At 31.0% G+C, this 13,703-nt stretch overlaps 1 pseudogene; it reads left to right on the top strand.

Moving 5' to 3' along the window:
- Positions 1–4,114: 4,114 nt before the first annotated feature.
- On the top strand, positions 4,115–10,796 carry LOC142317950 (uncharacterized; annotated as a pseudogene).
- The last annotated feature ends 2,907 nt before the right edge of the window (positions 10,797–13,703 follow it).

Raw genomic sequence — 13,703 nt, forward strand, 5'->3', positions numbered from 1 at the left:
AAAAGTTTAAAAAATTGTTTGAACAAGTAAATATAAACAACATGATGAAGTAAGTCCAATTAATGACCAATACTCTGTTAATACAGAAATAAAAAAAATCAATAAAACTGTTACTACAATTGAAGTTTATTTTTAAAAATTAAGAAATAAGTTGTTAATGATGAACATAAATTTTATAATTTTATTGAATTAAAATAATTTAATAATTTAAATAATTTAATTTAATTAATTTAATTGAATTATTTTAAGTTTAGTTTAAGATATTGAGATTTCGTTGTCATTTTTTTTTTTAATTAGGAATGATGCACCCCAGAATTGTATTAACGAAGAGTTATTTATGAAATAAAAAAGTTTTCCAAATACGTCTTATGTTAATCAATCTCCATCGGAACCTAAATTATAAAACATGAGAATTCGAAAATTTATTTAAAGTTATAAGATTAATTCTAAGGATATAGTGTTATTTGTTAATTTATCTTGTTGAACAATTAAATTAATTTTTTTTAAAATTGATTTCTGTTCTGAAAAAAGTAGATTCAGAATGTATTACATACTACGAAAAAGTAAAATATTTGTAAAACAAAAATTATTAATTAGGTAAATCAAAAAGGCTTACTTTTTGAAAAAGGTTCACTTGAAATAATATCGCGACAAGAAATAAATTGCAAAAAGAGCGTTAGATGTTCGAATTAAAAGTTAACTGTAGTGAGCTTTATGTTTTTTCTTATTTACATGTATATAGAGATTCTGATATTTATAAGTTTCTGTCTTGTGCACAGTAGCAGTTAAAAAAATTTAAGTAATACGCTAGATATTTGGGTGTACTACGTAGCTCTCTTCTTCGAACATCACTACTAAATCTGATCTTTCTTAGAGAAAGTATTTACTTAAATTTACTTTAATGTGTTAGCAATAAATTTTAATTTTATTATTTTAACGTAATTTTTTGTTGTAATCTATTCTGGAATTACAGATACTGAATGATGTTGTGAATAGCACCGTAATACTTTTGCAATTAGATGCTGGTAACTAAGGATAGCATGCAAGTAAATAAAATTGTAGCCAGTTCTATACGCTTAAATATTTTTTTAAAATAAGTATAGTAAATGAAAAATTGTATTTACACATCGTGAATTAATTATAGAAATCTTTATGCATTCGTTTCTTTTTATTTATAAATCGATTGTAATCCTAAGGTTTATATTCTTACACTTTGATGTACATTAATTGAATGTACACTATTTAAATTAAAGTAACTTCTTTTTTTTGTAAAAACATGAGTAGTTATAAATATTGTCAAAATCTTCATGCATTTAACGGCGTATTTAAAGTAAAACAATGTCGCTTATCTAAATAAACATTTAACAGTACCTATCATTGACCTTTATAATTATTATTTTTTTGTCTTCAATCATTTGACTGGTTTGATACAGCTCTCCAAGATTCCCTATCTAGTGCTAGTCGTTTCATTTCAGTATACCCTCTACATCCTACATCCCTAACAATTTGTTTTACATATTCCAAACGTAGCCTGCCTACACAATTTTTCCCTTCTATCTGTTCTTCCAATATTAAAGCGACTATTCCAGGATGCCTTAGTATGTGCCTTAGTATAAATCTGTCTCTTCTTTTAACTATATTTTTCCAAATGCTTCTTTCTTCATCTATTTGTCGCAAAACCTCTTCATATGTCGCTTTATCCATCCATCTGATTTTTAACATTCTCCTGTAGCACCCCATTTCAAAAGCTTCTAATCTTTTCTTCTCAGATACTCCGATCGTCCAAGTTTCACTTCCATATAAAGCGACACTCCAAACATATACTTTCAAAAATCTTTTCCTGAGATTTAAATTAATTTTTGATGTAAACAAATTATATTTCTTACTGAAGGCTCGTTTCGCTTGTGCTATTCGGCATTTTATATCGCTCCTCCTTCGTCCATCTTTAGTAATTCTACTTCCCAAATAACAAAATTCATCTACTTCCATAATATTTTCTACTCCTATTTTTAAATTCAGTGGTCCATCTTTGTTATTTCTACAACATTTCATTACATTTGTTTTTTTCTTGTTTATTTTCATGCGATAGTTCTTGCGTAGGACTTCATCTATGCCGTTTATTGTTTCTTCTAAATCCTTTTTACTCTCGGCTAGAATTACTATATCATCAGCAAATCGTAGCATCTTTATCTTTTCACCTTGTACTGTTACTCCGAATCTAAATTGTTCTTTAACATCATTAACTGCTAGTTCCATGTAAAGATTAAAAAGTAACGGAGATAGGGAACATCCTTGTCGGACTCCCTTTCTTATTACGGCTTCTTTCTTATGTTCTTCAATTATTACTGTTGCTGTTTGGTGCCTGTATATGTTAGCAATTGTTCTTCTATCTCTGTATTTGAACACTAATTTTTTTAAAATGCTGAACATTTTATTCCAGTCTACGTTATCGAATGCCTTTTCTAGGTCTATAAACGCCAAGTATGTTGGTTTGTTTTTCTTTAATCTTCCTTCTACTATTAATCTGAGGCCTAAAATTGCTTCCCTTGTCCCTATACCTTTCCTGAAACCAAATTGGTCTTCTCCTAACACTTCTTCCACTCTCCTCTCAATTCTTCTGTATAGAATTCTAGTTAAGATTTTTGATGCATGACTAGTCAAACTAATTGTTCTCTATTCTTCACATTTATCTGCCCCTGCTTTCTTTGGTATCATGACTATAACAGTTGTTTTGAAGTCTGATGGAAATTCCCCTTTTTCATAAATATTACACACCAGTTTGTATAATCTATCAATCGCTTCCTCACCTGCACTGCGCAGTAATTCTACAGGTATTCCGTCTATTCCAGGAGCCTTTCTGCCATTCAAATCTTTTAATGCTCTCTTAAATTCAGATCTCAGTATTATTTCTCCCATTTCATCCTCCTCAACTTCCTCTTCTTCCTCTATAACACCATTTTCTAATTCATTTCCTCCGTATATCTCTTCAATATATTCCACCCATCTATCGACTTTACCTTTCGTATTACATATTGGTGTACCATTTTTGTTTAACACATTATTAGATTTTAATTTATGTACCCCAAAATTTTCCTTAACTTTCCTGTATGCTCCGTCTATTTTACCAATGTTCATTTCTCTTTCCACTTCTGAACACTTTTCTTTAATCCACTGTTCTTTCGCCAGTTTGCACTTCCTGTTTATAGCATTTCTTAATTGCCGATAGTTCCTTTTACTTTCTTCATCACTAGTATTCTTATATTTTCTACGTAATTTATAATTATTTGAACTAATAACTAATTTTAACGCTGGTGACTTTATCTTAGATAATATTGTCGAAAATAAGCATCCATTTTGGATATCAGCATTTTATATTAGTTTATACATTAATTTTGTTTCACGTCACTCAAGTAGTTATGTGGTGTAAGTGAGATGTGTTGTATCCGTAACCTGGACACACTGGTTCGAATCAAATTTCATATACATATTTTTTTTTAAATTTAAATATGAGGTTTGTTTAAAAAAAAGAAAACCTCACGTTTTTAATTACGTGCCAGTGGAGATATTTAGTGACATGCGGTTAGCAGCAGTGTTTCAGCATAACCTCCTCTGTAACCACATGTTCTTGGATTGTGATATCTCATTTAGTTTTCTTGTTATTGTTTTATGAGTGCAACATGTTTAAGTGTTAGTAGCGATTTTTTTAATGTGTGATTTTTTGATGATTGAACTTTTGTCTCAATGTCGTAGCTGTAAACCCAGCTTTCGTCTCACGTTATGATCCTTTGCATGAATATTTCATTGTCATCGGCTTGTTCAAGGAGTTGACAGCAATTGTCCACTCTATGTTCTTTCTGCTTTTTATTCATCAAATACAGAACAAACTTTGCTGCCTATGCATATTCAATTTTTCAGTCAAAATGTCACAGCATGATCCAATCGAGATGCTAACCCTTTCTGCAAGTTCTCTGACAATCAATCAGCGATTTGCTCGCCTCAGATCGTTGATTTTCTGAACGTGTCATCAGTTGAAGTCGAAGGCCTTCTTGGTCGAGGGTCATCTTCAATTGGCTGACAACCACTTTTAAATTGTGAACCATTTGCAGCATTGAATATGACCCAGAGCATCATCTCTGTAAGATTGTTTCAAAACTTGAAAAGTTTCTGTGAAAGTTTTCCCCTTTAACACAAAACTTTATGTTGTATTGTTGCTCCTGAAAAACACACATTACAAAAATCACTACTACCACTTAAACGTGTTGCACTGAAATAACAATAACACAGAAACTAAATGAGATATCAACAATCCAAGAACATGTGGTCAGAGAGAAGGTTATGAGGAACTCAATGCTTCCAACTGCATGTCACTAAATATCTCCGTTGGCACGTAATTAAAAACGTTTGGTCTTTTTTTAACAAACCTCTTATATAGATTTATTAATAATTATTAACCTAGTGAAATAAATATTAATAACCTATTGATTTTAAATATTGAATTAAAATGAAAAGTACATAAAATTTTATTTCACTAATAACTTCTGATTTTTTTTTGTTGTTGTTATTGAATTATTATTTATTGTTAAAATATTTTTACAATCAGAGTTTAACAATTAATAATAAATCAATATATTTAAATTAAAAAAAAAAAAATTTTTTTAAATGTATATGAAGTCGAATTCGAACCTATGTATAAGTTCCCTTTATAAGTTCTAAATATTTCATTAATTAAAATTTCTTTTGGCTATAACTCTGAAACCAATGAAAATAAGTACCACTTATCATATATTGTTGAAAAGCTCTCAATGAGGACTTATTACTGCAGTTAAGAAAAAGTCCAAAACCAAAATCTTTTTTTATTTTGGCTTTTTTGGACACATTGATCTAGTCGATTGCAATCTAAAGGGGTGTGCACAACTAGATGTACAACAGTCCTAAATCCAAAATTTCAACATTCTATGGATAATTGTTTTTGAGTTGTGCGAGATACATACATACGTACATCTGTACATACATACGTATGTACAGACGTCACACCAAAACTAGTCAAAATGGATTCAGGGATGGTCAAAATGGATATTTCCATTGAAATCTGAAAACAAAATTTTTTGTGATCACAGTACTTTTTTTATTTTCTACAAGGAAGTACTTTTTTTATTTTCTACAGATCACATAAAGAAATTAAAAACTTCATCATACCCCATAACGTAACATTAGCATTAATTCATTTACACCCCAGTAATAGAAAACTTTATTCTTAAAATCAGATAAAACAAATGAAGTACCATAAGAATACATCTCAAAAATAATACAGTACTAGACATTATTACAAAACAATATTATATTCTCAAACAAATGTGCATGTAATCTAACGGCTTTCCTATGGGTTATATTTCCAGTAGTATAGCTGAAATATCTGCAACATGTAGAATGATAAACTGTGTTACTTACCAAAATTAAACAAGATCACATATTATATTTACAATGAATAAACTTATTGTACCAAGGCATTGTAAGGCAGTTATTACCACAGATAAGCAAATTATACCGATTAAACTTTACACCTGAATATGAACACATTAAAAAAACGAATTTTCTTGAGCTCACTATTACAAACAACAAACAAAAATACACTTAAAAAATACACAGAAAACCAGCAATGGAAGTTGGTCACCTTCATAACATTTTAAACCACTCAACCTTACATAAATTATGAGCATTTATATTATCTACAGAGTTAACTTAACTATGTCACCTGAAGACCTCATAGAAGTACTCGATAAAACACCTAGCCCACTCAAATGGATGTAACAGCACACTCAGTGATAAAGTCTTATAAAAATAAATAGAAATTAACATAAAAATAAACAAAACAAAAAATACATTACATTAAAAATATAAGTTAAAGAATTAAAGAAAATAGTTTATGAGTATAAACAAATCAGAGTATGATATGGCCTTTGGAATAACAACTAAAACAAAATTCATACAGAAAAAAATCACTAAATGAACACAATATTCCTGATATATAAACTGAACTGCTGTCACTACACAATGATCAAATGTAAGCAGCTTCAAATAAAGATTCAATGAACAATTGAAAACCCTCCATAACAAAATCTACATTAATCTTGATATTGTACTTACAAATAAACACCAACATATTTGAAAGCTATTTAATAAACAATATAAAAACACATAACAACATATGTTAAATGTACAGACATGATTCATATCCAGTACATTTTATGATCACATTTTTATTACATACGAGGTGTGATAAAAAAATACGGTGAATGAATTTTTATAACGGCAACTGCCGACGCTACATCGATATGCTGTAATTTGTCCAATAGCGTGATCAACTGGGACAGGCAGGTACAAGTTGTAACACGTTTGAGCTTGCCAGTCAGCTGTCAGAGCCGCTAGAGTGAGGTTGTGTTTATCGTGTCTGTCGCGCAACATGGATTTTGAAAATTGTGTGTCAATTTGCACGGATTTGAAGGGTCGTCTTCATGCAAATCCGGACTTCATGGCCAAAATTGTAACTGGAGATGAAAGTTGGCTCTATGGCTATGACCCTGAGACCAAAATGCAGAGTCCCCAATGGAAAACCAGTTCATCTCGCCCTAAAAAGGCACGTCAGTCAAAATTCAACATCAAGGTCATGCTCGTTGTTTTTTTTTCGATAGTGAGGGCATAGTGCGATCAGAGTTCGTTCCAAGGGGAACAACTGTAAACTCTGAACTTTTTAAGGGTGTACTGCAACGTTTGCGAAACGACGTACGAAAAAGGTGACCAAAAAAATGGACCATTGTCTTCCTTCTTCACCACGACAACGCGCCGTGTCACACCTCGCTTCTCATTCGCGAGTTTTTGGCCGAAAAAAGTGTTCCTGTCTGTCCACATCCGCCATACTCACCGGATTTAGCACCATGCGACTTTTGGCTCTTACCAAAAATTAAAACTGTGCTTAAAGGAATACGTTTTGACACCATTGCTGACATTGAGAGGGCCACGACCGAGCAGCTGAAAGCCCTTCCGAAAGACACCTTTCAGAAATGCCTCCAGTCATGGAGTCAACGTTGGGATAAGTGCATTGCTAGCCAAGGACAGTACTTTGAAGAAGATTTTCGAATTCTATGTAACCTTATTACTTTTTTAATAAAAAATTATTCACCGTATTTTTTGATCACACCTCGTATTTACCAAATTAGAAATACACCAACATCAACTGTCACCTTAGTGAAAACAACATTACTAAATGTGGTTTGCAAGGTCTACTAAAACAGTTTTGAAATAAGTTATTGAAAAATATTTAACATTTAATTTGGTTTGTATGGTAACTTTTAAATAGACTAAAGGAATCTGATTTTCTGAATAAATTATCTAAATTGTTTATTGTTATTTTATTTGTATGGTTGTTCAGATAATATTTGTAGTTTAGTTAACTTATATTGTGTTTCTTATTTAAGGATCGATGTGGGACAATTCGTAGGAAATCTGAACCTAGCTGCTTTATGAACCGCTGTAACAAATCTACTGTTGAAATACGAATTTCTGAATCGGACTTAAGTGCAGAGAAACCACAAATTGAAAAAAAAGTGTACTCTGGAAGATATAATCAGCCAACTGCTGAATCAAAACCGTGAATTTCAACGGGTGCTAAGGAAGCAACGAGTTTGGAGAAGACGTAGTCCAACTGCAGAAACTAGTGACGAAGAAGATGAACCTCAAACTACACGAACTACCGCCACAACGAATTGATCTGCATGTAATATGAAAGTATTATCATGGTTAGGAATAAGTGTGCTTTTACACAACGTCCGCATTATCTACCACAATCCAGCACACTTTGGTCTAATGAAAGAACTAGTCTTACTGGAGATGGTATATTGTCTATACATTGATTAGTAGTGTTCATGTAACTACATGATACTATATTTTCATAAAATCTCTCATAAATTTTAAATTTATTATTCTCTTATTGAGTTTTTAATGCATGTAAAATGATGTATCAGGTGCAAAAGAGATTAAATTGAATTTAGAAATAGGATTATAATCCATTTTTATACAGCAAAATCAGTATAATCTTAGGTGTAATACTACTGGCTGGCCTTAGCCAGTATTTAGTTATAGGTGACTATAGTTAGTATTGTTAGGTGAATTATAGAATCATAATTTTGGAATCATGATTATAGAATGATAATATTTTTATGTAGCTCATCAAACAGCAAGAGATGAATATCGAAAATTAAAAACACAACTGCCAAAAAAAGCATTGGTGATGAATATTGCTATTAAATGTAGGATAATTGAAGAGCGTGGGTGACAATCTTGTATATATTTTTTTTAAATTTGTTAAACCTATTTTTTATATAGCCTATCATACTCTCGCTAGTGTAAGGATTCCAATGTGTGGTCATAACATCTAAATTGATTCAGCCATTGAGCTGCTACAGTGGAACAAACAAACATACATACATCTTAAATGTATTACACTCCTTTTTGGGCAGTCGTGTAAGTAAATGAAAGGGATTAGTAGTAATATTTAGTAATAAAATTGTGGCGCAAAGTGGACCAATGGTGGTGTGCCGGGCAACTGCACATGGCTCTTACTACAACTCTCTCCTGCTAGAAGCAATCCAGTGTCAAATAATTTACAAATTATTTAATTTAATTTCTATGCATAGATTATTTTTATTTGTATTTGTATTTACTTATTATTTATTAATTTTATTAACAAAAGAAAGGGATTATTAGTTTATATTTAGCAATAAAATTGTGGCGCGTAGCAGACCAATGGCGGTGCACCAGGTGGCTGCACACAGCTCCCTCCATGACTCTCTCCTACTTGAAGCAGTACATTGACAATTGATTTACTGATTATTTTATTTAATTTCTAAGCGTACATTAATTTTAATTATATTTCATACTTGTATTTTTATTTATTTATTAATTTTATTAATAAAAGAAAGGAACTATTAGTTAACATTTAGCAATAAAAATTTCATCCTCACATGATTGAACATACTGCCTGTCAAAAATCGTATGATTTTTTTTCTTAAATGCTTATAAGCAATAAGTAAGAAGAATCAACACCAACAAATAAGAGAAAGAAGAAAGAACTTGCTTACATGATTGAACATATTGCCTGTCAAAAATCATAATTTATTTTTCCTAATTGTTCACAAACAATAAATAGCAGTAATAATAATTATAAAATAGATTAATAAATTTTATTACCATTATTCATTCATTCAGTATCTTAAATCTTAAAACACAACTATTTTTGATAAATAAATTGAGGAAAAAATTTGTACTATCGATTATCAATTTAGAATCGTATATTTGATTTTTTTTGTGGCCTTCTAGTTAAATTTAAACTTTAATGTTTAATATTCTTTTTCAGATCTCTTAGAAGTTGCTGGTCAGATCAGGAAAGTTTGAGTCGGCAGGATTTGTCAGGTGAGTATGATAATTTGCAACATGTGTGGGAAGGTGTTCATTTGCTAGATGAGCAGAAAATGAGCTTGAAGCGTTCACAGTCATTTTCCAGTCAGAACAGTTCACCAGATGAGTCAGTAGTTGGGTGCAGCTTATTAAGACTTTCACCTACTTCTCCAGCTGTATGACTTCATCAACAACATCAACATCTTGCTGTTGCAAGTCCTACAAGCAAAAAATCTGGATCATTACCACATAGCTTTCCTCTTAGTCATACTCCTGAATGGCGATCAACTCCAGAAAGACCTATCACCATTGCTTCAGACAAACCTCAAGAACTTAATTTAGATGATATGGAACAGTACATGGACAGAGAGAAGAATAGTTGTTTAACTTGGAAACATAAGTTTCCTGTACCCACCCCTGTAGATTACACGACTGAAGAAGAAAATACTATTGAATATAGTGTAAGTATGCAACATCTTAATGTTCACCCAGAGTATAAGATTTATAGACCCAGTGTTACAAAAGCTACATTAAAACATGTAATATCAAGTGTAAGCAGTAAATTGGCCAGTTTGAGGGTCAGCTCTGAAATGTTAGATGAGACAGAGATGGAAAAAAGAGGTCGTTTAATGCAAGCTTTAGCAAAATTAAGGCATCGAAAGGATGAAGAAAGCAATCTTCCAGTTTATAAACAAGGTAGTTCTGGACTTGGGGCTCGAATTGCTCATGGATCAGATTATGCAGATCCAAGGGTGTTATTTCCATCGATAACATCATCAAAAAAAGCTGCTTCTTGGCATTAGGCCGTACTCAGTTCTTTCACTAGTCTCAAATTTAACTTCATCAAGTGATGGAGATAAAACATCAGGTTACGGTGGAAGTGTAGCATCTAATTCAACACAGAATCAACAGAAGGTTGATTCAAAAAGGTAACAGAAGAACACATTATTGAAAGCGATGGTTCGGCAGATAGTTTTTATGAACGTTCATTTGAAGCAATTGAAAACACCATAGATAGTGAAACGTATAGAGATAGTGCGGTATTTAGTGATCCTGAAGAAAGTATTGAAATCATTTATAAACCAAATATTAAAAGACATAAAATACCTTCAGCTATTCCAGTTAAACTAAGCAATTTACGAACTGTTTAGATTACTAATAAACAGCAACCCCCTCCACCCCCTCTGACACAAACAATTAAAAGTATATCTAAACAAGAACCTGATGAAGGGGATTCTAGCTCAGTTGCTTCAACAATTATTGAAAACACATGTGCAACTACTTCTCGAGGCTGGGTTAAGCATGTGATTGGAAAACTACAGGGTGATTCTACTTCACAAACATAAAGTACAAGGCTTAAAATCTTCATAATATAATAGTCAGTGTTTTATTACACTCACATAAATTTTGTAAGAATTAAAATTACAGTTTTATGAAATCTTAATCATTGGTACATAGTACTATTTATCTAAAATTTTTGAAATGATTTTAAGTTTTTAAATTTTTGTTAATATAATGTAAGAGTAATAAAATATTTTGTACAAAATTGACAAAACATTTTTGGATAGCATTTTACAGCCTCTGCATAGTATTATTCCAATGTGCACATAGAAGGAATTTTTTTAATTTGTGTACGTACTGTTCAAGTTATATGCTATTTAGCATCAGCTATACCCACTTAATTTTACTGGAATGGTTTTTCTTTAATATTTTGAGAATTTATTCTTTCTAATAAAAATAAAAGAAAATAAGGTTATTGTAAGTTTTTTTGTAATTTACTATTTTTATAACCTGTTCAAATAGGAAACCGTTTTAGGAGCTTTACATCTTATAAATATCAGGTACTTATTTAAAAGATGAGTGCCAAATCAGCTTTTTTATGAGCTAGAAACAGTTCTTTCATTATGATTTATATTTACTGTAATTCTTCATTGCATTATTTTAGATTTACATATGCTTGTAATTAGTATTATATGTTACAGTTATTATTCCGAACTTAATTTCTTGAGGATGTTACTTCCAATAAAATTGTTGCTTAGGTGTTTATTAGGTAATATATACTTCTTCACACCTGCTCCTACAAATATGTGTATTCGATACTTCATATACTGTTTATACTCAAGTGAAATAAAAATTCCCTCACTGGATAAAAATATTATGCATTCTCCAAGGTATCAATATTCTGCTTTATGATTTTTATGGTTAGTGTACTTAGCTTTACAAAAGTAAGTTGGCACCCATCTTATAAATATTGAACATAGTTTTATTGAAGCCAAAATCTATTTGCCTTCATTATCACTTATTTAAATGTAATTTGATGAAGGTATGTGCAAGACTAGTTACAAATTTCTGTTTTAATTTCTATTTCCTTTACAAAAGAAAAAATCCAGTTTAGTTTTATAAGAATGAAAATTAAATGTCTTTCAGAGGGTGGGTTATGTTTTGGGTGGAATAATAATTGCTAAAAGTGATAAATATAATATATTTAGCTCTGTCCTGGAGTTATGTAATTATACCAGGGGGTTGCAAAAGTAGTTATGTAATTATACCAGGGGGTTGTAGAGTTCTACAGTTTTCTTTAATAGCTAGTTGTAATTTTTTATACTTAATGCATTATTTATTATGAAACAAAACAATACCTTTAGGAGGACGCAATGAGAATTACAATTACAATTAAGTACAACCTGTGAGGTGTTCAAATTGCTGGCCTTCCAGCATTTACTCATTCCTGCAATCTAGTTTTTACACTGAACCACATTTGCACAGAGGTTTTTATTATTATTAATTTCTGGATGGAGCCATTGCATAAAATATTGCATAATCTGGAAATTGTTAGTCTACTTGGTGGAGGTGTATAAAATTCTGTAACCCATTTTCGTCGAATCATTTCAGGATTCTCAGTGTTCCAGTATTGTTTGACTCTCCACTTCCGTTGGTCGATAGTTAAATAACCAGCCATGATTATCTGAAAAATACTACTAAGTAATTAAGTAACATACTAATTAAGTAACAAATAATAAATCAAGTAATACCTATTATAACTGTATACCTACTTTTGCACCCTCTTGTAGTTATTTTATATCTTAAGTATTGACAATAACTATTTAAATTCAAATTTTATGTATTGCTTTTAAAGCTCCTGTAAAAATATAGTAAATAACTTTATTTTAAAATTGTTTTCTCTTTATGTTATTAGAAAATTAGGGATATTCAGAAAATTAAGATACAAAGAATAAAAAATATTTTATTCTGAAATTAAATTAAAAAAATATTTACATTATATATTATTTTAAATTGTTCTTTTAGTTTTTTAAAAAAGGGATTATGGTTGTTGCCTACCCAAAATTCCCTACTCTGTTGTAAATTCTGTATAATGCAAGAAGTATGAACCTACTCACTTTCTGATATGATACTTTGACTGCTTTGTCATCACCATCTGAATTTATATTGTAATATAGTGCTTTTAGGGTCTCATAGTTAGTATCAGTACTTTTTCTATTTCTTCCTTGAGCAGTAGTCAGTAATAGATGATCAGCCCTTTTCTGTTTCAAAAGATGGTTTTCAGATTTTTCTGATATTTTGTCATTTTCTTCTGACAGTGTTCAATAGCATTAGTTTCAATTTGTGATTGCATTTTTCATGCTTTGCCTATTCATATCTTTGTAATTAACAGTAAAATGAACTTCAGATACAGTTCCTCCTTTCACACAGAGGAATTGAATTACTGAAAGCACCCTGAATTTGGCTGGATTTAGGGTAGTTATGGGCATTTTGAACACATCACAAGCACAGTGTGACCTGCCTGATGCCCATAAGCCGTTAACTGACTCTAGATGTCATGTGAATACTGTCATTTTTATTACAATAGCAATGTATTTTTACTTTCTGAGTACCCTCATATGTTGCACTAATTCACCATTTTAAAGAATGGGTTATCTTAGGTGTATAAACAATGTTTGTGTGAGTATGCATGCATGCGTGCACACACATGCATATACACATGCAGATGGGTGAGTGCATATGTTCGCTTAATAGAAATTTTTATATTTATTTTTTCAGATGTTACTTAAGATGCGGTTTCATTTGAGCAGCAGTTGTATCCTACAAAAAAGTAAGAGAAGAAAACATGTTACATGGCTTGTTTAATACAATACATTAGATTTTGTTCTGATGTCAAACATTGCTATTCTCTTCTGTTTAGCAGTTGTAAATATTTCTCTGAGGTGTATTTACAGTGCAATAGAAAGACTGTT

This window comes from Lycorma delicatula, chromosome 1 (genome assembly GCF_047948215.1).
Source record: "Lycorma delicatula isolate Av1 chromosome 1, ASM4794821v1, whole genome shotgun sequence".
Taxonomy (NCBI): Eukaryota; Metazoa; Arthropoda; class Insecta; order Hemiptera; family Fulgoridae; genus Lycorma; species Lycorma delicatula.